Below are 20,418 nucleotides of genomic sequence, written 5' to 3'. Positions count from 1 at the left end.
CCTCCACACTTTGCACTTCTCAAGCTTAAGACATCTCTGCAGGCCAGAAGCCATTTAAGGACATTTGCAAGAGTCACCGTGGCACTTGGCCACAGTGCTGGCTGACAGTCGAGAAGAGGGACCCTAGTACCCAGCAAACATGACTCTAAGACACACAAGTTAAAGCAGCCTTGGGACACTTGCGTGCCCAAAGGCCTTGCATGTCTTCTAGCAGTGCCAGTGACGTGCAGCATCTCTCCCTCTCCAGTACTCACCTATTAGGCTTCTTTTTAACTGTCTAGAAAAGCCTCGGAAATGCCAAGTCAGCAGCATCTGCTCATCTGGTGTTGTTTTACAACTTTTTGCCTTGTTGTCTTTGCACTCTACTCAGGGCCTTGCTCAAATTTGGAGCGTTCTCTCTAGGCCCTCATTCATTCTACTTTTGTCCTGAGTTTTCTCACAGTAGATGTTGAGATGTTGTGTCAGCTTACCTACAACTTGCTTTCCCAGCACCTAGCAATTAAGAAAACATACTAAAAGTACAGAAAAAAAAGTAGTAACAAACTTAAAGGGACTCCGAGCAGTGCAGAAACTATGGAAAGATGCATATCATTTTAAAGCTCTCTTTCTCCTCTTTACAATGATATATAAACCACCACCCTACGTCTTTTAGTTTTCGTTATTTTCGCGATTGAAATAGCCGCGGCCGCGATTTCGATCGCAAAAATAGAGAAAACTAAAAGGTGTAGGGCAACGATTTAGGTGTCGTCAGAAAGAGGAGAAAGAGAGCTTTAAAATGATATCCATCAAGCCATAGTTATATTGTATTACACAGGACGACACTTTCCCCAGTGTCAGAAGCTCCATTCTGCTAAATGCAGCTGCTGACTTTGACAAAAAGTCGCCCTGTGTAATACAATATAACTATGGAAAGATGGATATCATTTTAAAGCTCTCTTTCTCCTCTTTCTGACGACACCTAAATCGTTGCCCTACGCCTTTTAGTTTTCTCTATTTTCGCGATCGAAATCGCGGCCGCGGCAATTTCAATCGCGAAAATAGCGAAAACTAAAAGGCGTAGGGTGGCGGTTTATATATCATTGGAAAGAGGAGAAAGAGAGCTTTAAAATGATGTGCATCTTTCCATAGTTTCTGCACTGCTCGGAGTCCCTTTAAGTCAAATGAAAGCAACCACTTTTTTTGCTTGCCGGGACTGAAAGGCTTTTTGGTTTGTAACTTTTGTTGGGAAGTACCTCATCTAAAAACAAGTTAAGGGAAAGAGCAACTTCCTTTTTTTCAATCCTCTCAGCTAAATCTCAGGCCGTGTGCAGAGTGCCCTCCTCATACTGCTATGTGAGCACCTTTGGAGTGCAAAGCCTAATACACACCATACCAATGCCTGTCAGATAGATGGGTCGAACAGATGATTTCCGGCAGGTCCGATCTGATTTCCAATCGTTTTTCTGATGGATTTGCATAGTAGTGATCGGAAATCCGAACGGAAATCCGATCGTGTCTGTCGGAAAGGATCTATCGGCCCATCTATCTGATGGGGAATTGCATGGTGTGCACCAGGCATACGAGAATGAGTATCTTTCAGGTGGTTGTTCCTTGTCAAGTGATTGATTGTAAGTCTCTCCTTGACAAAAGGACTGGAGTAAAGCCAACGGAAATCTGGGAAAAGCAGATAAGAAAAGTAGTATAGGAAAGATGAGTAAGATTGTAAGAAGGAGTGTTTTTCTCTTTCTTGGGGTGGTGAAGCACTTTTGCTGAAAAGTTGTTAAAAGAGGTTGTGTGAGTAAAAGTGAAGGGGAAAGCTGAGATGACATTTTCGTTTGTTAGCAAAGGGAGTGGGGAGTGGCATGTGAAAGAGGAAGTGATGGCCTGGTGATGATTTGTAATCGTTTTGGAGGAGCTCTGCCTAGTAGAAAGTAAAAGGAAAAGCTTTGATCGCCCAACGTGGGGCTCGAACCCACGACCCTGAGATTAAGAGTCTCATGCTCTACCGACTGAGCTAGCCGGGCTTGCTTGCTTGAGCTGAAATGTCAAAAATTGCAAAATGGCGCCAGCCTCACCTTTGCCATCCGCACAGAAGAAGGCAATCTTGTATGGCCTGATTTGGCTGGCCACGTTTTTCAGCACCGAGCAACAGGGCAAGGCATTGGTGGTTCAGTGGTAGAATTCTCGCCTGCCACGCGGGAGGCCCGGGTTCGATTCCCGGCCAATGCAAATGCTAGGATTTTGGCACACCTCCACACTTTGCACTTCTCAAGCTTAAGACATCTCTGCAGGCCAGAAGCCATTTAAGGACATTTGCAAGAGTCACCGTGGCACTTGGCCACAGTGCTGGCTGACAGTCGAGAAGAGGGACCCTAGTACCCAGCAAACATGACTCTAAGACACACAAGTTAAAGCAGCCTTGGGACACTTGCGTGCCCAAAGGCCTTGCATGTCTTCTAGCAGTGCCAGTGACGTGCAGCATCTCTCCCTCTCCAGTACTCACCTATTAGGCTTCTTTTTAACTGTCTAGAAAAGCCTCGGAAATGCCAAGTCAGCAGCATCTGCTCATCTGGTGTTGTTTTACAACTTTTTGCCTTGTTGTCTTTGCACTCTACTCAGGGCCTTGCTCAAATTTGGAGCGTTCTCTCTAGGCCCTCATTCATTCTACTTTTGTCCTGAGTTTTCTCACAGTAGATGTTGAGATGTTGTGTCAGCTTACCTACAACTTGCTTTCCCAGCACCTAGCAATTAAGAAAACATACTAAAAGTACAGAAAAAAAAGTAGTAACAAACTTAAGTCAAATGAAAGCAACCACTTTTTTTGCTTGCCGGGACTGAAAGGCTTTTTGGTTTGTAACTTTTGTTGGGAAGTACCTCATCTAAAAACAAGTTAAGGGAAAGAGCAACTTCCTTTTTTTCAATCCTCTCAGCTAAATCTCAGGCCGTGTGCAGAGTGCCCTCCTCATACTGCTATGTGAGCACCTTTGGAGTGCAAAGCCTAATACACACCATACCAATGCCTGTCAGATAGATGGGTCGAACAGATGATTTCCGGCAGGTCCGATCTGATTTCCGATCGTTTTTCTGATGGATTTGCATAGTAGTGATCGGAAATCCGAACGGAAATCCGATCGTGTCTGTCGGAAAGGATCTATCGGCCCATCTATCTGATGGGGAATTGCATGGTGTGCACCAGGCATACGAGAATGAGTATCTTTCAGGTGGTTGTTCCTTGTCAAGTGATTGATTGTAAGTCTCTCCTTGACAAAAGGACTGGAGTAAAGCCAACGGAAATCTGGGAAAAGCAGATAAGAAAAGTAGTATAGGAAAGATGAGTAAGATTGTAAGAAGGAGTGTTTTTCTCTTTCTTGGGGTGGTGAAGCACTTTTGCTGAAAAGTTGTTAAAAGAGGTTGTGTGAGTAAAAGTGAAGGGGAAAGCTGAGATGACATTTTCGTTTGTTAGCAAAGGGAGTGGGGAGTGGCATGTGAAAGAGGAAGTGATGGCCTGGTGATGGTTTGTAATCGTTTTGGAGGAGCTCTGCCTAGTAGAAAGTAAAAGGAGAAGCTTTGATCGCCCAACGTGGGGCTCGAACCCACAACCCTGAGATTAAGAGTCTCATGCTCTACCGACTGAGCTAGCCGGGCTTGCTTGCTTGAGCTGAAATGTCAAAAATTGCAAAATGGCGCCAGCCTCTCCTTTGCCATCCGCACAGAAGAAGGCAATCTTGTATGGCCTGATTTGGCTGGCCACGTTTTTCAGCACCGAGCAACAGGGCAAGGCGTTGGTGGTTCAGTGGTAGAATTCTCGCCTGCCACGTGGGAGGCCCGGGGTCGATTCCCGGCCAATGCAAATGCTAGGATTTTGGCACACCTCCACACTTTGCACTTCTCAAGCTTAAGACATCTCTGCAGGCCAGAAGCCATTTAAGGACATTTGCAAGAGTCACCGTGGCACTTGGCCACAGTGCTGGCTGACAGTCGAGAAGAGGGACCCTAGTACCCAGCAAACATGACTCTAAGACACACAAGTTAAAGCAGCCTTGGGACACTTGCGTGCCCAAAGGCCTTGCATGTCTTCTAGCAGTGCCAGTGACGTGCAGCATCTCTCCCTCTCCAGTACTCACCTATTAGGCTTCTTTTTAACTGTCTAGAAAAGCCTCGGAAATGCCAAGTCAGCAGCATCTGCTCATCTGGTGTTGTTTTACAACTTTTTGCCTTGTTGTCTTTGCACTCTACTCAGGGCCTTGCTCAAATTTGGAGCGTTCTCTCTAGGCCCTCATTCATTCTACTTTTGTCCTGAGTTTTCTCACAGTAGATGTTGAGATGTTGTGTCAGCTTACCTACAACTTGCTTTCCCAGCACCTAGCAATTAAGAAAACATACTAAAAGTACAGAAAAAAAAGTAGTAACAAACTTAAGTCAAATGAAAGCAACCACTTTTTTTGCTTGCCGGGACTGAAAGGCTTTTTGGTTTGTAACTTTTGTTGGGAAGTACCTCATCTAAAAACAAGTTAAGGGAAAGAGCAACTTCCTTTTTTTCAATCCTCTCAGCTAAATCTCAGGCCGTGTGCAGAGTGCCCTCCTCATACTGCTATGTGAGCACCTTTGGAGTGCAAAGCCTAATACACACCATACCAATGCCTGTCAGATAGATGGGTCGAACAGATGATTTCCGGCAGGTCCGATCTGATTTCCAATCGTTTTTCTGATGGATTTGCATAGTAGTGATCGGAAATCCGAACGGAAATCCGATCGTGTCTGTCGGAAAGGATCTATCGTCCCATCTATCTGATGGGGAATTGCATGGTGTGCACCAGGCATACGAGAATGAGTATCTTTCAGGTGGTTGTTCCTTGTCAAGTGATTGATTGTAAGTCTCTCCTTGACAAAAGGACTGGAGTAAAGCCAACGGAAATCTGGGAAAAGCAGATAAGAAAAGTAGTATAGGAAAGATGAGTAAGATTGTAAGAAGGAGTGTTTTTCTCTTTCTTGGGGTGGTGAAGCACTTTTGCTGAAAAGTTGTTAAAAGAGGTTGTGTGAGTAAAAGTGAAGGGGAAAGCTGAGATGACATTTTCGTTTGTTAGCAAAGGGAGTGGGGAGTGGCATGTGAAAGAGGAAGTGATGGCCTGGTGATGATTTGTAATCGTTTTGGAGGAGCTCTGCCTAGTAGAAAGTAAAAGGAGAAGCTTTGATCGCCCAACGTGGGGCTCGAACCCACGACCCTGAGATTAAGAGTCTCATGTTCTACCGACTGAGCTAGCCGGGCTTGCTTGCTTGAGCTGAAATGTCAAAAATTGCAAAATGGCGCCAGCCTCACCTTTGCCATCTGCACAGAAGAAGGCAATCTTGTATGGCCTGATTTGGCTGGCCACGTTTTTCAGCACCGAGCAACAGGGCAAGGCATTGGTGGTTCAGTGGTAGAATTCTCGCCTGCCACGCGGGAGGCCCGGGTTCGATTCCCGGCCAATGTAAATGCTAGGATTTTGGCACACCTCCACACTTTGCACTTCTCAAGCTTAAGACATCTCTGCAGGCCAGAAGCCATTTAAGGACATTTGCAAGAGTCACCGTGGCACTTGGCCACAGTGCTGGCTGACAGTCGAGAAGAGGGACCCTAGTACCCAGCAAACATGACTCTAAGACACACAAGTTAAAGCAGCCTTGGGACACTTGCGTGCCCAAAGGCCTTGCATGTCTTCTAGCAGTGCCAGTGACGTGCAGCATCTCTCCCTCTCCAGTACTCACCTATTAGGCTTCTTTTTAACTGTCTAGAAAAGCCTCGGAAATGCCAAGTCAGCAGCATCTGCTCATCTGGTGTTGTTTTACAACTTTTTGCCTTGTTGTCTTTGCACTCTACTCAGGGCCTTGCTCAAATTTGGAGCGTTCTCTCTAGGCCCTCATTCATTCTACTTTTGTCCTGAGTTTTCTCACAGTAGATGTTGAGATGTTGTGTCAGCTTACCTACAACTTGCTTTCCCAGCACCTAGCAATTAAGAAAACATACTAAAAGTACAGAAAAAAAAGTAGTAACAAACTTAAGTCAAATGAAAGCAACCACTTTTTTTGCTTGCCGGGACTGAAAGGCTTTTTGGTTTGTAACTTTTGTTGGGAAGTACCTCATCTAAAAACAAGTTAAGGGAAAGAGCAACTTCCTTTTTTTCAATCCTCTCAGCTAAATCTCAGGCCGTGTGCAGAGTGCCCTCCTCATACTGCTATGTGAGCACCTTTGGAGTGCAAAGCCTAATACACACCATACCAATGCCTGTCAGATAGATGGGTCGAACAGATGATTTCCGGCAGGTCCGATCTGATTTCCGATCGTTTTTCTGATGGATTTGCATAGTAGTGATCGGAAATCCGAACGGAAATCCGATCGTGTCTGTCGGAAAGGATCTATCGGCCCATCTATCTGATGGGGAATTGCATGGTGTGCACCAGGCATACGAGAATGAGTATCTTTCAGGTGGTTGTTCCTTGTCAAGTGATTGATTGTAAGTCTCTCCTTGACAAAAGGACTGGAGTAAAGCCAACGGAAATCTGGGAAAAGCAGATAAGAAAAGTAGTATAGGAAAGATGAGTAAGATTGTAAGAAGGAGTGTTTTTCTCTTTCTTGGGGTGGTGAAGCACTTTTGCTGAAAAGTTGTTAAAAGAGGTTGTGTGAGTAAAAGTGAAGGGGAAAGCTGAGATGACATTTTCGTTTGTTAGCAAAGGGAGTGGGGAGTGGCATGTGAAAGAGGAAGTGATGGCCTGGTGATGGTTTGTAATCGTTTTGGAGGAGCTCTGCCTAGTAGAAAGTAAAAGGAGAAGCTTTGATCGCCCAACGTGGGGCTCGAACCCACGACCCTGAGATTAAGAGTCTCATGCTCTACCGACTGAGCTAGCCGGGCTTGCTTGCTTGAGCTGAAATGTCAAAAATTGCAAAATGGCGCCAGCCTCTCCTTTGCCATCCGCACAGAAGAAGGCAATCTTGTATGGCCTGATTTGGCTGGCCACGTTTTTCAGCACCGAGCAACAGGGCAAGGCGTTGGTGGTTCAGTGGTAGAATTCTCGCCTGCCACGTGGGAGGCCCGGGTTCGATTCCCGGCCAATGCAAATGCTAGGATTTTGGCACACCTCCACACTTTGCACTTCTCAAGCTTAAGACATCTCTGCAGGCCAGAAGCCATTTAAGGACATTTGCAAGAGTCACCGTGGCACTTGGCCACAGTGCTGGCTGACAGTCGAGAAGAGGGACCCTAGTACCCAGCAAACATGACTCTAAGACACACAAGTTAAAGCAGCCTTGGGACACTTGCGTGCCCAAAGGCCTTGCATGTCTTCTAGCAGTGCCAGTGACGTGCAGCATCTCTCCCTCTCCAGTACTCACCTATTAGGCTTCTTTTTAACTGTCTAGAAAAGCCTCGGAAATGCCAAGTCAGCAGCATCTGCTCATCTGGTGTTGTTTTACAACTTTTTGCCTTGTTGTCTTTGCACTCTACTCAGGGCCTTGCTCAAATTTGGAGCGTTCTCTCTAGGCCCTCATTCATTCTACTTTTGTCCTGAGTTTTCTCACAGTAGATGTTGAGATGTTGTGTCAGCTTACCTACAACTTGCTTTCCCAGCACCTAGCAATTAAGAAAACATACTAAAAGTACAGAAAAAAAAGTAGTAACAAACTTAAGTCAAATGAAAGCAACCACTTTTTTTGCTTGCCGGGACTGAAAGGCTTTTTGGTTTGTAACTTTTGTTGGGAAGTACCTCATCTAAAAACAAGTTAAGGGAAAGAGCAACTTCCTTTTTTTCAATCCTCTCAGCTAAATCTCAGGCCGTGTGCAGAGTGCCCTCCTCATACTGCTATGTGAGCACCTTTGGAGTGCAAAGCCTAATACACACCATACCAATGCCTGTCAGATAGATGGGTCGAACAGATGATTTCCGGCAGGTCCGATCTGATTTCCAATCGTTTTTCTGATGGATTTGCATAGTAGTGATCGGAAATCCGAACGGAAATCCGATCGTGTCTGTCGGAAAGGATCTATCGTCCCATCTATCTGATGGGGAATTGCATGGTGTGCACCAGGCATACGAGAATGAGTATCTTTCAGGTGGTTGTTCCTTGTCAAGTGATTGATTGTAAGTCTCTCCTTGACAAAAGGACTGGAGTAAAGCCAACGGAAATCTGGGAAAAGCAGATAAGAAAAGTAGTATAGGAAAGATGAGTAAGATTGTAAGAAGGAGTGTTTTTCTCTTTCTTGGGGTGGTGAAGCACTTTTGCTGAAAAGTTGTTAAAAGAGGTTGTGTGAGTAAAAGTGAAGGGGAAAGCTGAGATGACATTTTCGTTTGTTAGCAAAGGGAGTGGGGAGTGGCATGTGAAAGAGGAAGTGATGGCCTGGTGATGATTTGTAATCGTTTTGGAGGAGCTCTGCCTAGTAGAAAGTAAAAGGAGAAGCTTTGATCGCCCAACGTGGGGCTCGAACCCACAACCCTGAGATTAAGAGTCTCATGCTCTACCGACTGAGCTAGCCGGGCTTGCTTGCTTGAGCTGAAATGTCAAAAATTGCAAAATGGCGCCAGCCTCACCTTTGCCATCCGCACAGAAGAAGGCAATCTTGTATGGCCTGATTTGGCTGGCCACGTTTTTCAGCACCGAGCAACAGGGCAAGGCATTGGTGGTTCAGTGGTAGAATTCTTGCCTGCCACGCGGGAGGCCCGGGTTCGATTCCCGGCCAATGCAAATGCTAGGATTTTGGCACACCTCCACACTTTGCACTTCTCAAGCTTAAGACATCTCTGCAGGCCAGAAACCATTTAAGGACATTTGCAAGAGTCACCGTGGCACTTGGCCACAGTGCTGGCTGACAGTCGAGAAGAGGGACCCTAGTACCCAGCAAACATGACTCTAAGACACACAAGTTAAAGCAGCCTTGGGACACTTGCGTGCCCAAAGGCCTTGCATGTCTTCTAGCAGTGCCAGTGACGTGCAGCATCTCTCCCTCTCCAGTACTCACCTATTAGGCTTCTTTTTAACTGTCTAGAAAAGCCTCGGAAATGCCAAGTCAGCAGCATCTGCTCATCTGGTGTTGTTTTACAACTTTTTGCCTTGTTGTCTTTGCACTCTACTCAGGGCCTTGCTCAAATTTGGAGCGTTCTCTCTAGGCCCTCATTCATTCTACTTTTGTCCTGAGTTTTCTCACAGTAGATGTTGAGATGTTGTGTCAGCTTACCTACAACTTGCTTTCCCAGCACCTAGCAATTAAGAAAACATACTAAAAGTACAGAAAAAAAAGTAGTAACAAACTTAAGTCAAATGAAAGCAACCACTTTTTTTGCTTGCCGGGACTGAAAGGCTTTTTGGTTTGTAACTTTTGTTGGGAAGTACCTCATCTAAAAACAAGTTAAGGGAAAGAGCAACTTCCTTTTTTTCAATCCTCTCAGCTAAATCTCAGGCCGTGTGCAGAGTGCCCTCCTCATACTGCTATGTGAGCACCTTTGGAGTGCAAAGCCTAATACACACCATACCAATGCCTGTCAGATAGATGGGTCGAACAGATGATTTCCGGCAGGTCCGATCTGATTTCCGATCGTTTTTCTGATGGATTTGCATAGTAGTGATCGGAAATCCGAACGGAAATCCGATCGTGTCTGTCGGAAAGGATCTATCGGCCCATCTATCTGATGGGGAATTGCATGGTGTGCACCAGGCATACGAGAATGAGTATCTTTCAGGTGGTTGTTCCTTGTCAAGTGATTGATTGTAAGTCTCTCCTTGACAAAAGGACTGGAGTAAAGCCAACGGAAATCTGGGAAAAGCAGATAAGAAAAGTAGTATAGGAAAGATGAGTAAGATTGTAAGAAGGAGTGTTTTTCTCTTTCTTGGGGTGGTGAAGCACTTTTGCTGAAAAGTTGTTAAAAGAGGTTGTGTGAGTAAAAGTGAAGGGGAAAGCTGAGATGACATTTTCGTTTGTTAGCAAAGGGAGTGGGGAGTGGCATGTGAAAGAGGAAGTGATGGCCTGGTGATGGTTTGTAATCGTTTTGGAGGAGCTCTGCCTAGTAGAAAGTAAAAGGAGAAGCTTTGATCGCCCAACGTGGGGCTTGAACCCACGACCCTGAGATTAAGAGTCTCATGCTCTACCGACTGAGCTAGCCGGGCTTGCTTGCTTGAGCTGAAATGTCAAAAATTGCAAAATGGCGCCAGCCTCACCTTTGCCATCCGCACAGAAGAAGGCAATCTTGTATGGCCTGATTTGGCTGGCCACGTTTTTCAGCACCGAGCAACAGGGCAAGGCATTGGTGGTTCAGTAGTAGAATTCTCGCCTGCCGCGCGGGAGGCCCGGGTTCGATTCCTGGCCAATGCAAATGCTAGGATTTTGGCACACCTCCACACTTTGCACTTCTCAAGCTTAAGACATCTCTGCAGGCCAGAAGCCATTTAAGGACATTTGCAAGAGTCACCGTGGCACTTGGCCACAGTGCTGGCTGACAGTCGAGAAGAGGGACCCTAGTACCCAGCAAACATGACTCTAAGACACACAAGTTAAAGCAGCCTTGGGACACTTGCGTGCCCAAAGGCCTTGCATGTCTTTTAGCAGTGCCAGTGACGTGCAGCATCTCTCCCTCTCCAGTACTCACCTATTAGGCTTCTTTTTAACTGTCTAGAAAAGCCTCGGAAATGCCAAGTCAGCAGCATCTGCTCATCTGGTGTTGTTTTACAACTTTTTGCCTTGTTGTCTTTGCACTCTACTCAGGGCCTTGCTCAAATTTGGAGCGTTCTCTCTAGGCCCTCATTCATTCTACTTTTGTCCTGAGTTTTCTCACAGTAGATGTTGAGATGTTGTGTCAGCTTACCTACAACTTGCTTTCCCAGCACCTAGCAATTAAGAAAACATACTAAAAGTACAGAAAAAAAAGTAGTAACAAACTTAAGTCAAATGAAAGCAACCACTTTTTTTGCTTGCCGGGACTGAAAGGCTTTTTGGTTTGTAACTTTTGTTGGGAAGTACCTCATCTAAAAACAAGTTAAGGGAAAGAGCAACTTCCTTTTTTTCAATCCTCTCAGCTAAATCTCAGGCCGTGTGCAGAGTGCCCTCCTCATACTGTTATGTGAGCACCTTTGGAGTGCAAAGCCTAATACACACCATACCAATGCCTGTCAGATAGATGGGTCGAACAGATGATTTCCGGCAGGTCCGATCTGATTTCCGATCGTTTTTCTGATGGATTTGCATAGTAGTGATCGGAAATCCGAACGGAAATCCGATCGTGTCTGTCGGAAAGGATCTATCGGCCCATCTATCTGATGGGGAATTGCATGGTGTGCACCAGGCATACGAGAATGAGTATCTTTCAGGTGGTTGTTCCTTGTCAAGTGATTGATTGTAAGTCTCTCCTTGACAAAAGGACTGGAGTAAAGCCAACGGAAATCTGGGAAAAGCAGATAAGAAAAGTAGTATAGGAAAGATGAGTAAGATTGTAAGAATGAGTGTTTTTCTCTTTCTTGGGGTGGTGAAGCACTTTTGCTGAAAAGTTGTTAAAAGAGGTTGTGTGAGTAAAAGTGAAGGGGAAAGCTGAGATGACATTTTCGTTTGTTAGCAAAGGGAGTGGGGAGTGGCATGTGAAAGAGGAAGTGATGGCCTGGTGATGGTTTGTAATCGTTTTGGAGGAGCTCTGCCTAGTAGAAAGTAAAAGGAGAAGCTTTGATCGCCCAACGTGGGGCTCGAACCCACGACCCTGAGATTAAGAGTCTCATGCTCTACCGACTGAGCTAGCCGGGCTTGCTTGCTTGAGCTGAAATGTCAAAAATTGCAAAATGGCGCCAGCCTCTCCTTTGCCATCCGCACAGAAGAAGGCAATCTTGTATGGCCTGATTTGGCTGGCCACGTTTTTCAGCACCGAGCAACAGGGCAAGGCGTTGGTGGTTCAGTGGTAGAATTCTCGCCTGCCACGTGGGAGGCCCGGGTTCGATTCCCGGCCAATGCAAATGCTAGGATTTTGGCACACCTCCACACTTTGCACTTCTCAAGCTTAAGACATCTCTGCAGGCCAGAAGCCATTTAAGGACATTTGCAAGAGTCACCGTGGCACTTGGCCACAGTGCTGGCTGACAGTCGAGAAGAGGGACCCTAGTACCCAGCAAACATGACTCTAAGACACACAAGTTAAAGCAGCCTTGGGACACTTGCGTGCCCAAAGGCCTTGCATGTCTTCTAGCAGTGCCAGTGACGTGCAGCATCTCTCCCTCTCCAGTACTCACCTATTAGGCTTCTTTTTAACTGTCTAGAAAAGCCTCGGAAATGCCAAGTCAGCAGCATCTGCTCATCTGGTGTTGTTTTACAACTTTTTGCCTTGTTGTCTTTGCACTCTACTCAGGGCCTTGCTCAAATTTGGAGCGTTCTCTCTAGGCCCTCATTCATTCTACTTTTGTCCTGAGTTTTCTCACAGTAGATGTTGAGATGTTGTGTCAGCTTACCTACAACTTGCTTTCCCAGCACCTAGCAATTAAGAAAACATACTAAAAGTACAGAAAAAAAAGTAGTAACAAACTTAAGTCAAATGAAAGCAACCACTTTTTTTGCTTGCCGGGACTGAAAGGCTTTTTGGTTTGTAACTTTTGTTGGGAAGTACCTCATCTAAAAACAAGTTAAGGGAAAGAGCAACTTCCTTTTTTTCAATCCTCTCAGCTAAATCTCAGGCCGTGTGCAGAGTGCCCCCCTCATACTGCTATGTGAGCACCTTTGGAGTGCAAAGCCTAATACACACCATACCAATGCCTGTCAGATAGATGGGTCGAACAGATGATTTCCGGCAGGTCCGATCTGATTTCCGATCGTTTTTCTGATGGATTTGCATAGTAGTGATCGGAAATCCGAACGGAAATCCGATCGTGTCTGTCGGAAAGGATCTATCGGCCCATCTATCTGATGGGGAATTGCATGGTGTGCACCAGGCATACGAGAATGAGTATCTTTCAGGTGGTTGTTCCTTGTCAAGTGATTGATTGTAAGTCTCTCCTTGACAAAAGGACTGGAGTAAAGCCAACGGAAATCTGGGAAAAGCAGATAAGAAAAGTAGTATAGGAAAGATGAGTAAGATTGTAAGAAGGAGTGTTTTTCTCTTTCTTGGGGTGGTGAAGCACTTTTGCTGAAAAGTTGTTAAAAGAGGTTGTGTGAGTAAAAGTGAAGGGGAAAGCTGAGATGACATTTTCGTTTGTTAGCAAAGGGAGTGGGGAGTGGCATGTGAAAGAGGAAGTGATGGCCTGGTGATGGTTTGTAATCGTTTTGGAGGAGCTCTGCCTAGTAGAAAGTAAAAGGAGAAGCTTTGATCGCCCAACGTGGGGCTTGAACCCACGACCCTGAGATTAAGAGTCTCATGCTCTACCGACTGAGCTAGCCGGGCTTGCTTGCTTGAGCTGAAATGTCAAAAATTGCAAAATGGCGCCAGCCTCACCTTTGCCATCCGCACAGAAGAAGGCAATCTTGTATGGCCTGATTTGGCTGGCCACGTTTTTCAGCACCGAGCAACAGGGCAAGGCATTGGTGGTTCAGTAGTAGAATTCTCGCCTGCCGCGCGGGAGGCCCGGGTTCGATTCCTGGCCAATGCAAATGCTAGGATTTTGGCACACCTCCACACTTTGCACTTCTCAAGCTTAAGACATCTCTGCAGGCCAGAAGCCATTTAAGGACATTTGCAAGAGTCACCGTGGCACTTGGCCACAGTGCTGGCTGACAGTCGAGAAGAGGGACCCTAGTACCCAGCAAACATGACTCTAAGACACACAAGTTAAAGCAGCCTTGGGACACTTGCGTGCCCAAAGGCCTTGCATGTCTTTTAGCAGTGCCAGTGACGTGCAGCATCTCTCCCTCTCCAGTACTCACCTATTAGGCTTCTTTTTAACTGTCTAGAAAAGCCTCGGAAATGCCAAGTCAGCAGCATCTGCTCATCTGGTGTTGTTTTACAACTTTTTGCCTTGTTGTCTTTGCACTCTACTCAGGGCCTTGCTCAAATTTGGAGCGTTCTCTCTAGGCCCTCATTCATTCTACTTTTGTCCTGAGTTTTCTCACAGTAGATGTTGAGATGTTGTGTCAGCTTACCTACAACTTGCTTTCCCAGCACCTAGCAATTAAGAAAACATACTAAAAGTACAGAAAAAAAAGTAGTAACAAACTTAAGTCAAATGAAAGCAACCACTTTTTTTGCTTGCCGGGACTGAAAGGCTTTTTGGTTTGTAACTTTTGTTGGGAAGTACCTCATCTAAAAACAAGTTAAGGGAAAGAGCAACTTCCTTTTTTTCAATCCTCTCAGCTAAATCTCAGGCCGTGTGCAGAGTGCCCTCCTCATACTGTTATGTGAGCACCTTTGGAGTGCAAAGCCTAATACACACCATACCAATGCCTGTCAGATAGATGGGTCGAACAGATGATTTCCGGCAGGTCCGATCTGATTTCCGATCGTTTTTCTGATGGATTTGCATAGTAGTGATCGGAAATCCGAACGGAAATCCGATCGTGTCTGTCGGAAAGGATCTATCGGCCCATCTATCTGATGGGGAATTGCATGGTGTGCACCAGGCATACGAGAATGAGTATCTTTCAGGTGGTTGTTCCTTGTCAAGTGATTGATTGTAAGTCTCTCCTTGACAAAAGGACTGGAGTAAAGCCAACGGAAATCTGGGAAAAGCAGATAAGAAAAGTAGTATAGGAAAGATGAGTAAGATTGTAAGAATGAGTGTTTTTCTCTTTCTTGGGGTGGTGAAGCACTTTTGCTGAAAAGTTGTTAAAAGAGGTTGTGTGAGTAAAAGTGAAGGGGAAAGCTGAGATGACATTTTCGTTTGTTAGCAAAGGGAGTGGGGAGTGGCATGTGAAAGAGGAAGTGATGGCCTGGTGATGGTTTGTAATCGTTTTGGAGGAGCTCTGCCTAGTAGAAAGTAAAAGGAGAAGCTTTGATCGCCCAACGTGGGGCTCGAACCCACGACCCTGAGATTAAGAGTCTCATGCTCTACCGACTGAGCTAGCCGGGCTTGCTTGCTTGAGCTGAAATGTCAAAAATTGCAAAATGGCGCCAGCCTCTCCTTTGCCATCCGCACAGAAGAAGGCAATCTTGTATGGCCTGATTTGGCTGGCCACGTTTTTCAGCACCGAGCAACAGGGCAAGGCGTTGGTGGTTCAGTGGTAGAATTCTCGCCTGCCACGTGGGAGGCCCGGGTTCGATTCCCGGCCAATGCAAATGCTAGGATTTTGGCACACCTCCACACTTTGCACTTCTCAAGCTTAAGACATCTCTGCAGGCCAGAAGCCATTTAAGGACATTTGCAAGAGTCACCGTGGCACTTGGCCACAGTGCTGGCTGACAGTCGAGAAGAGGGACCCTAGTACCCAGCAAACATGACTCTAAGACACACAAGTTAAAGCAGCCTTGGGACACTTGCGTGCCCAAAGGCCTTGCATGTCTTCTAGCAGTGCCAGTGACGTGCAGCATCTCTCCCTCTCCAGTACTCACCTATTAGGCTTCTTTTTAACTGTCTAGAAAAGCCTCGGAAATGCCAAGTCAGCAGCATCTGCTCATCTGGTGTTGTTTTACAACTTTTTGCCTTGTTGTCTTTGCACTCTACTCAGGGCCTTGCTCAAATTTGGAGCGTTCTCTCTAGGCCCTCATTCATTCTACTTTTGTCCTGAGTTTTCTCACAGTAGATGTTGAGATGTTGTGTCAGCTTACCTACAACTTGCTTTCCCAGCACCTAGCAATTAAGAAAACATACTAAAAGTACAGAAAAAAAAGTAGTAACAAACTTAAGTCAAATGAAAGCAACCACTTTTTTTGCTTGCCGGGACTGAAAGGCTTTTTGGTTTGTAACTTTTGTTGGGAAGTACCTCATCTAAAAACAAGTTAAGGGAAAGAGCAACTTCCTTTTTTTCAATCCTCTCAGCTAAATCTCAGGCCGTGTGCAGAGTGCCCCCCTCATACTGCTATGTGAGCACCTTTGGAGTGCAAAGCCTAATACACACCATACCAATGCCTGTCAGATAGATGGGTCGAACAGATGATTTCCGGCAGGTCCGATCTGATTTCCGATCGTTTTTCTGATGGATTTGCATAGTAGTGATCGGAAATCCGAACGGAAATCCGATCGTGTCTGTCGGAAAGGATCTATCGGCCCATCTATCTGATGGGGAATTGCATGGTGTGCACCAGGCATACGAGAATGAGTATCTTTCAGGTGGTTGTTCCTTGTCAAGTGATTGATTGTAAGTCTCTCCTTGACAAAAGGACTGGAGTAAAGCCAACGGAAATCTGGGAAAAGCAGATAAGAAAAGTAGTATAGGAAAGATGAGTAAGATTGTAAGAAGGAGTGTTTTTCTCTTTCTTGGGGTGGTGAAGCACTTTTGCTGAAAAGTTGTTAAAAGAGGTTGTGTGAGTAAAAGTGAAGGGGAAAGCTGAGATGACATTTTCGTTTGTTAGCAAAGGGAGTGGGGAGTGGCATGTGAAAGAGGAAGTGATGGCCTGGTGATGGTTTGTAATCGTTTTGGAGGAGCTCTGCCTAGTAGAAAGTAAAAGGAGAAGCTTTGATCGCCCAACGTGGGGCTCGAACCCACGACCCTGAGATTAAGAGTCTCATGCTCTACCGACTGAGCTAGCCGGGCTTGCTTGCTTGAGCTGAAATGTCAAAAATTGCAAAATGGCGCCAGCCTCACCTTTGCCATCCGCACAGAAGAAGGCAATCTTGTATGGCCTGATTTGGCTGGCCACGTTTTTCAGCACTGAGCAACAGGGCAAGGCATTAGTGGTTCAGTGGTAGAATTCTCGCCTGCCACGCGGGAGGCCCGGGTTCGATTCCTGGCCAATGCAGATGCTAGGATTTTGCCACACCTCCACACTTTGCCCTTCTCAAGCTTAAGACATCTCTGCAGGCCAGAAGCCATTTAAGGACATTTGCAAGAGTCACCGTGGCACTTGGCCACAGTGCTGGCTGACAGTCGAGAAGAGGGACCCTAGTACCCAGCAAACATGACTCTAAGACACACAAGTTAAAGCAGCCTTGGGACACTTGCGTGCCCAAAGGCCTTGCATGTCTTCTAGCAGTGCCAGTGACGTGCAGCATCTCTCCCTCTCCAGTACTCACCTATTAGGCTTCTTTTTAACTGTCTAGAAAAGCCTCGGAAATGCCAAGTCAGCAGCATCTGCTCATCTGGTGTTGTTTTACAACTTTTTGCCTTGTTGTCTTTGCACTCTACTCAGGGCCTTGCTCAAATTTGGAGCGTTCTCTCTAGGCCCTCATTCATTCTACTTTTGTCCTGAGTTTTCTCACAGTAGATGTTGAGATGTTGTGTCAGCTTACCTACAACTTGCTTTCCCAGCACCTAGCAATTAAGAAAACATACTAAAAGTACAGAAAAAAAAGTAGTAACAAACTTAAGTCAAATGAAAGCAACCACTTTTTTTGCTTGCCGGGACTGAAAGGCTTTTTGGTTTGTAACTTTTGTTGGGAAGTACCTCATCTAAAAACAAGTTAAGGGAAAGAGCAACTTCCTTTTTTTCAATCCTCTCAGCTAAATCTCAGGCCGTGTGCAGAGTGCCCTCCTCATACTGCTATGTGAGCACCTTTGGAGTGCAAAGCCTAATACACACCATACCAATGCCTGTCAGATAGATGGGTCGAACAGATGATTTCCGGCAGGTCCGATCTGATTTCCGATCGTTTTTCTGATGGATTTGCATAGTAGTGATCGGAAATCCGAACGGAAATCCGATCGTGTCTGTCGGAAAGGATCTATCGGCCCATCTATCTGATGGGGAATTGCATGGTGTGCACCAGGCATACGAGAATGAGTATCTTTCAGGTGGTTGTTCCTTGTCAAGTGATTGATTGTAAGTCTCTCCTTGACAAAAGGACTGGAGTAAAGCCAACGGAAATCTGGGAAAAGCAGATAAGAAAAGTAGTATAGGAAAGATGAGTAAGATTGTAAGAAGGAGTGTTTTTCTCTTTCTTGGGGTGGTGAAGCACTTTTGCTGAAAAGTTGTTAAAAGAGGTTGTGTGAGTAAAAGTGAAGGGGAAAGCTGAGATGACATTTTCGTTTGTTAGCAAAGGGAGTGGGGAGTGGCATGTGAAAGAGGAAGTGATGGCCTGGTGATGGTTTGTAATCGTTTTGGAGGAGCTCTGCCTAGTAGAAAGTAAAAGGAGAAGCTTTGATCGCCCAACGTGGGGCTCGAACCCACGACCCTGAGATTAAGAGTCTCATGCTCTACCGACTGAGCTAGCCGGGCTTGCTTGCTTGAGCTGAAATGTCAAAAATTGCAAAATGGCGCCAGCCTCTCCTTTGCCATCCGCACAGAAGAAGGCAATCTTGTATGGCCTGATTTGGCTGGCCACGTTTTTCAGCACCGAGCAACAGGGCAAGGCATTGGTGGTTCAGTGGTAGAATTCTCTCCTGCCACGCGGGAGGCCCGGGTTCGATTCCCGGCCAATGCAAATGCTAGGATTTTGGCACACCTCCACACTTTGCACTTCTCAAGCTTAAGACATCTCTGCAGGCCAGAAGCCATTTAAGGACATTTGCAAGAGTCACCGTGGCACTTGGCCACAGTGCTGGCTGACAGTCGAGAAGAGGGACCCTAGTACCCAGCAAACATGACTCTAAGACACACAAGTTAAAGCAGCCTTGGGACACTTGCGTGCCCAAAGGCCTTGCATGTCTTCTAGCAGTGCCAGTGACGTGCAGCATCTCTCCCTCTCCAGTACTCACCTATTAGGCTTCTTTTTAACTGTCTAGAAAAGCCTCGGAAATGCCAAGTCAGCAGCATCTGCTCATCTGGTGTTGTTTTACAACTTTTTGCCTTGTTGTCTTTGCACTCTACTCAGGGCCTTGCTCAAATTTGGAGCGTTCTCTCTAGGCCCTCATTCATTCTACTTTTGTCCTGAGTTTTCTCACAGTAGATGTTGAGATGTTGTGTCAGCTTACCTACAACTTGCTTTCCCAGCACCTAGCAATTAAGAAAACATACTAAAAGTACAGAAAAAAAAGTAGTAACAAACTTAAGTCAAATGAAAGCAACCACTTTTTTTGCTTGCCGGGACTGAAAGGCTTTTTGGTTTGTAACTTTTGTTGGGAAGTACCTCATCTAAAAACAAGTTAAGGGAAAGAGCAACTTCCTTTTTTTCAATCCTCTCAGCTAAATCTCAGGCCGTGTGCAGAGTGCCCTCCTCATACTGCTATGTGAGCACCTTTGGAGTGCAAAGCCTAATATACACCATACCAATGCCTGTCAGATAGATGGGTCGAACAGATGATTTCCGGCAGGTCCGATCTGATTTCCGATCGTTTTTCTGATGGATTTGCATAGTAGTGATCGGAAATCCGAACGGAAATCCGATCGTGTCTGTCGGAAAGGATCTATTGGCCCATCTATCTGATGGGGAATTGCATGGTGTGCACCAGGCATACGAGAATGAGTATCTTTCAGGTGGTTGTTCCTTGTCAAGTGATTGATTGTAAGTCTCTCCTTGACAAAAGGACTGGAGTAAAGCCAACGGAAATCTGGGAAAAGCAGATAAGAAAAGTAGTATAGGAAAGATGAGTAAGATTGTAAGAAGGAGTGTTTTTCTCTTTCTTGGGGTGGTGAAGCACTTTTGCTGAAAAGTTGTTAAAAGAGGTTGTGTGAGTAAAAGTGAAGGGGAAAGCTGAGATGACATTTTCGTTTGTTAGCAAAGGGAGTGGGGAGTGGCATGTGAAAGAGGAAGTGATGGCCTGGTGATGGTTTGTAATCGTTTTGGAGGAGCTCTGCCTAGTAGAAAGTAAAAGGAGAAGCTTTGATCGCCCAATGTGGGGCTCGAACCCACGACCCTGAGATTAAGAGTCTCATGCTCTACCGACTGAGCTAGCCGGGCTTGCTTGCTTGAGCTGAAATGTCAAAAATTGCAAAATGGCGCCAGCCTCACCTTTGCCATCCGCACAGAAGAAGGCAATCTTGTATGGCCTGATTTGGCTGGCCACGTTTTTCAGCACCGAGCAACAGGGCAAGGCATTGGTGGTTCAGTGGTAGAATTCTCGCCTGCCACGCGGGAGGCCTGGGTTCGATTCCCGGCCAATGCAAATGCTAGGCTTTTGGCACACCTCCACACTTTGCACTTCTCAAGCTTAAGACATCTCTGCAGGCCAGAAGCCATTTAAGGACATTTGCAAGAGTCACCGTGGCACTTGGCCACAGTGCTGGCTGACAGTCGAGAAGAGGGACCCTAGTACCCAGCAAACATGACTCTAAGACACACAAGTTAAAGCAGCCTTGGGACACTTGCGTGCCCAAAGGCCTTGCATGTCTTCTAGCAGTGCCAGTGACGTGCAGCATCTCTCCCTCTCCAGTACTCACCTATTAGGCTTCTTTTTAACTGTCTAGAAAAGCCTCGGAAATGCCAAGTCAGCAGCATCTGCTCATCTGGTGTTGTTTTACAACTTTTTGCCTTGTTGTCTTTGC

General features: G+C 46.0%; 17 non-coding genes across 17 annotated transcripts; 7 read left to right on the top strand and 10 right to left on the bottom strand.

Annotated features, from left to right (window-relative positions):
- Nucleotides 1-1,930: 1,930 nt before the first annotated feature.
- On the bottom strand, nucleotides 1,931-2,003 carry TRNAK-CUU (transfer RNA lysine (anticodon CUU)). Its single transcript has one exon. It is a non-coding gene; the product is annotated as a tRNA-Lys (tRNA).
- A 134-nt stretch (nucleotides 2,004-2,137) lies between these two features.
- TRNAG-GCC (transfer RNA glycine (anticodon GCC)) lies at nucleotides 2,138-2,208 on the top strand. Its single transcript has one exon. It is a non-coding gene; the product is annotated as a tRNA-Gly (tRNA).
- A 1,343-nt stretch (nucleotides 2,209-3,551) lies between these two features.
- On the bottom strand, nucleotides 3,552-3,624 carry TRNAK-CUU (transfer RNA lysine (anticodon CUU)). Its single transcript has one exon. It is a non-coding gene; the product is annotated as a tRNA-Lys (tRNA).
- A 1,755-nt stretch (nucleotides 3,625-5,379) lies between these two features.
- On the top strand, nucleotides 5,380-5,450 carry TRNAG-GCC (transfer RNA glycine (anticodon GCC)). Its single transcript has one exon. It is a non-coding gene; the product is annotated as a tRNA-Gly (tRNA).
- A 1,343-nt stretch (nucleotides 5,451-6,793) lies between these two features.
- On the bottom strand, nucleotides 6,794-6,866 carry TRNAK-CUU (transfer RNA lysine (anticodon CUU)). Its single transcript has one exon. It is a non-coding gene; the product is annotated as a tRNA-Lys (tRNA).
- Nucleotides 6,867-7,000: 134 nt separating this feature from the next.
- TRNAG-GCC (transfer RNA glycine (anticodon GCC)) lies at nucleotides 7,001-7,071 on the top strand. Its single transcript has one exon. It is a non-coding gene; the product is annotated as a tRNA-Gly (tRNA).
- Nucleotides 7,072-8,414: 1,343 nt separating this feature from the next.
- TRNAK-CUU (transfer RNA lysine (anticodon CUU)) lies at nucleotides 8,415-8,487 on the bottom strand. Its single transcript has one exon. It is a non-coding gene; the product is annotated as a tRNA-Lys (tRNA).
- Nucleotides 8,488-8,621: 134 nt separating this feature from the next.
- TRNAG-GCC (transfer RNA glycine (anticodon GCC)) lies at nucleotides 8,622-8,692 on the top strand. The gene has a single exon. It is a non-coding gene; the product is annotated as a tRNA-Gly (tRNA).
- Nucleotides 8,693-10,035: 1,343 nt separating this feature from the next.
- TRNAK-CUU (transfer RNA lysine (anticodon CUU)) lies at nucleotides 10,036-10,108 on the bottom strand. The gene has a single exon. It is a non-coding gene; the product is annotated as a tRNA-Lys (tRNA).
- Nucleotides 10,109-11,656: 1,548 nt separating this feature from the next.
- Nucleotides 11,657-11,729, bottom strand: TRNAK-CUU (transfer RNA lysine (anticodon CUU)). Its single transcript has one exon. It is a non-coding gene; the product is annotated as a tRNA-Lys (tRNA).
- Nucleotides 11,730-11,863: 134 nt separating this feature from the next.
- TRNAG-GCC (transfer RNA glycine (anticodon GCC)) lies at nucleotides 11,864-11,934 on the top strand. The gene has a single exon. It is a non-coding gene; the product is annotated as a tRNA-Gly (tRNA).
- Nucleotides 11,935-13,277: 1,343 nt separating this feature from the next.
- On the bottom strand, nucleotides 13,278-13,350 carry TRNAK-CUU (transfer RNA lysine (anticodon CUU)). The gene has a single exon. It is a non-coding gene; the product is annotated as a tRNA-Lys (tRNA).
- A 1,548-nt stretch (nucleotides 13,351-14,898) lies between these two features.
- Nucleotides 14,899-14,971, bottom strand: TRNAK-CUU (transfer RNA lysine (anticodon CUU)). Its single transcript has one exon. It is a non-coding gene; the product is annotated as a tRNA-Lys (tRNA).
- Nucleotides 14,972-15,105: 134 nt separating this feature from the next.
- Nucleotides 15,106-15,176, top strand: TRNAG-GCC (transfer RNA glycine (anticodon GCC)). The gene has a single exon. It is a non-coding gene; the product is annotated as a tRNA-Gly (tRNA).
- Nucleotides 15,177-16,519: 1,343 nt separating this feature from the next.
- On the bottom strand, nucleotides 16,520-16,592 carry TRNAK-CUU (transfer RNA lysine (anticodon CUU)). Its single transcript has one exon. It is a non-coding gene; the product is annotated as a tRNA-Lys (tRNA).
- Nucleotides 16,593-18,140: 1,548 nt separating this feature from the next.
- Nucleotides 18,141-18,213, bottom strand: TRNAK-CUU (transfer RNA lysine (anticodon CUU)). The gene has a single exon. It is a non-coding gene; the product is annotated as a tRNA-Lys (tRNA).
- A 1,755-nt stretch (nucleotides 18,214-19,968) lies between these two features.
- On the top strand, nucleotides 19,969-20,039 carry TRNAG-GCC (transfer RNA glycine (anticodon GCC)). The gene has a single exon. It is a non-coding gene; the product is annotated as a tRNA-Gly (tRNA).
- The last annotated feature ends 379 nt before the right edge of the window (nucleotides 20,040-20,418 follow it).

The sequence above is a fragment of the Hyperolius riggenbachi genome, chromosome 4 (assembly GCF_040937935.1).
Source record: "Hyperolius riggenbachi isolate aHypRig1 chromosome 4, aHypRig1.pri, whole genome shotgun sequence".
NCBI lineage: Eukaryota > Metazoa > Chordata > Amphibia > Anura > Hyperoliidae > Hyperolius > Hyperolius riggenbachi.
Note: the sequence above shows the minus strand (reverse complement) of the source record. Positions and strands in the feature narration are given on the sequence as shown.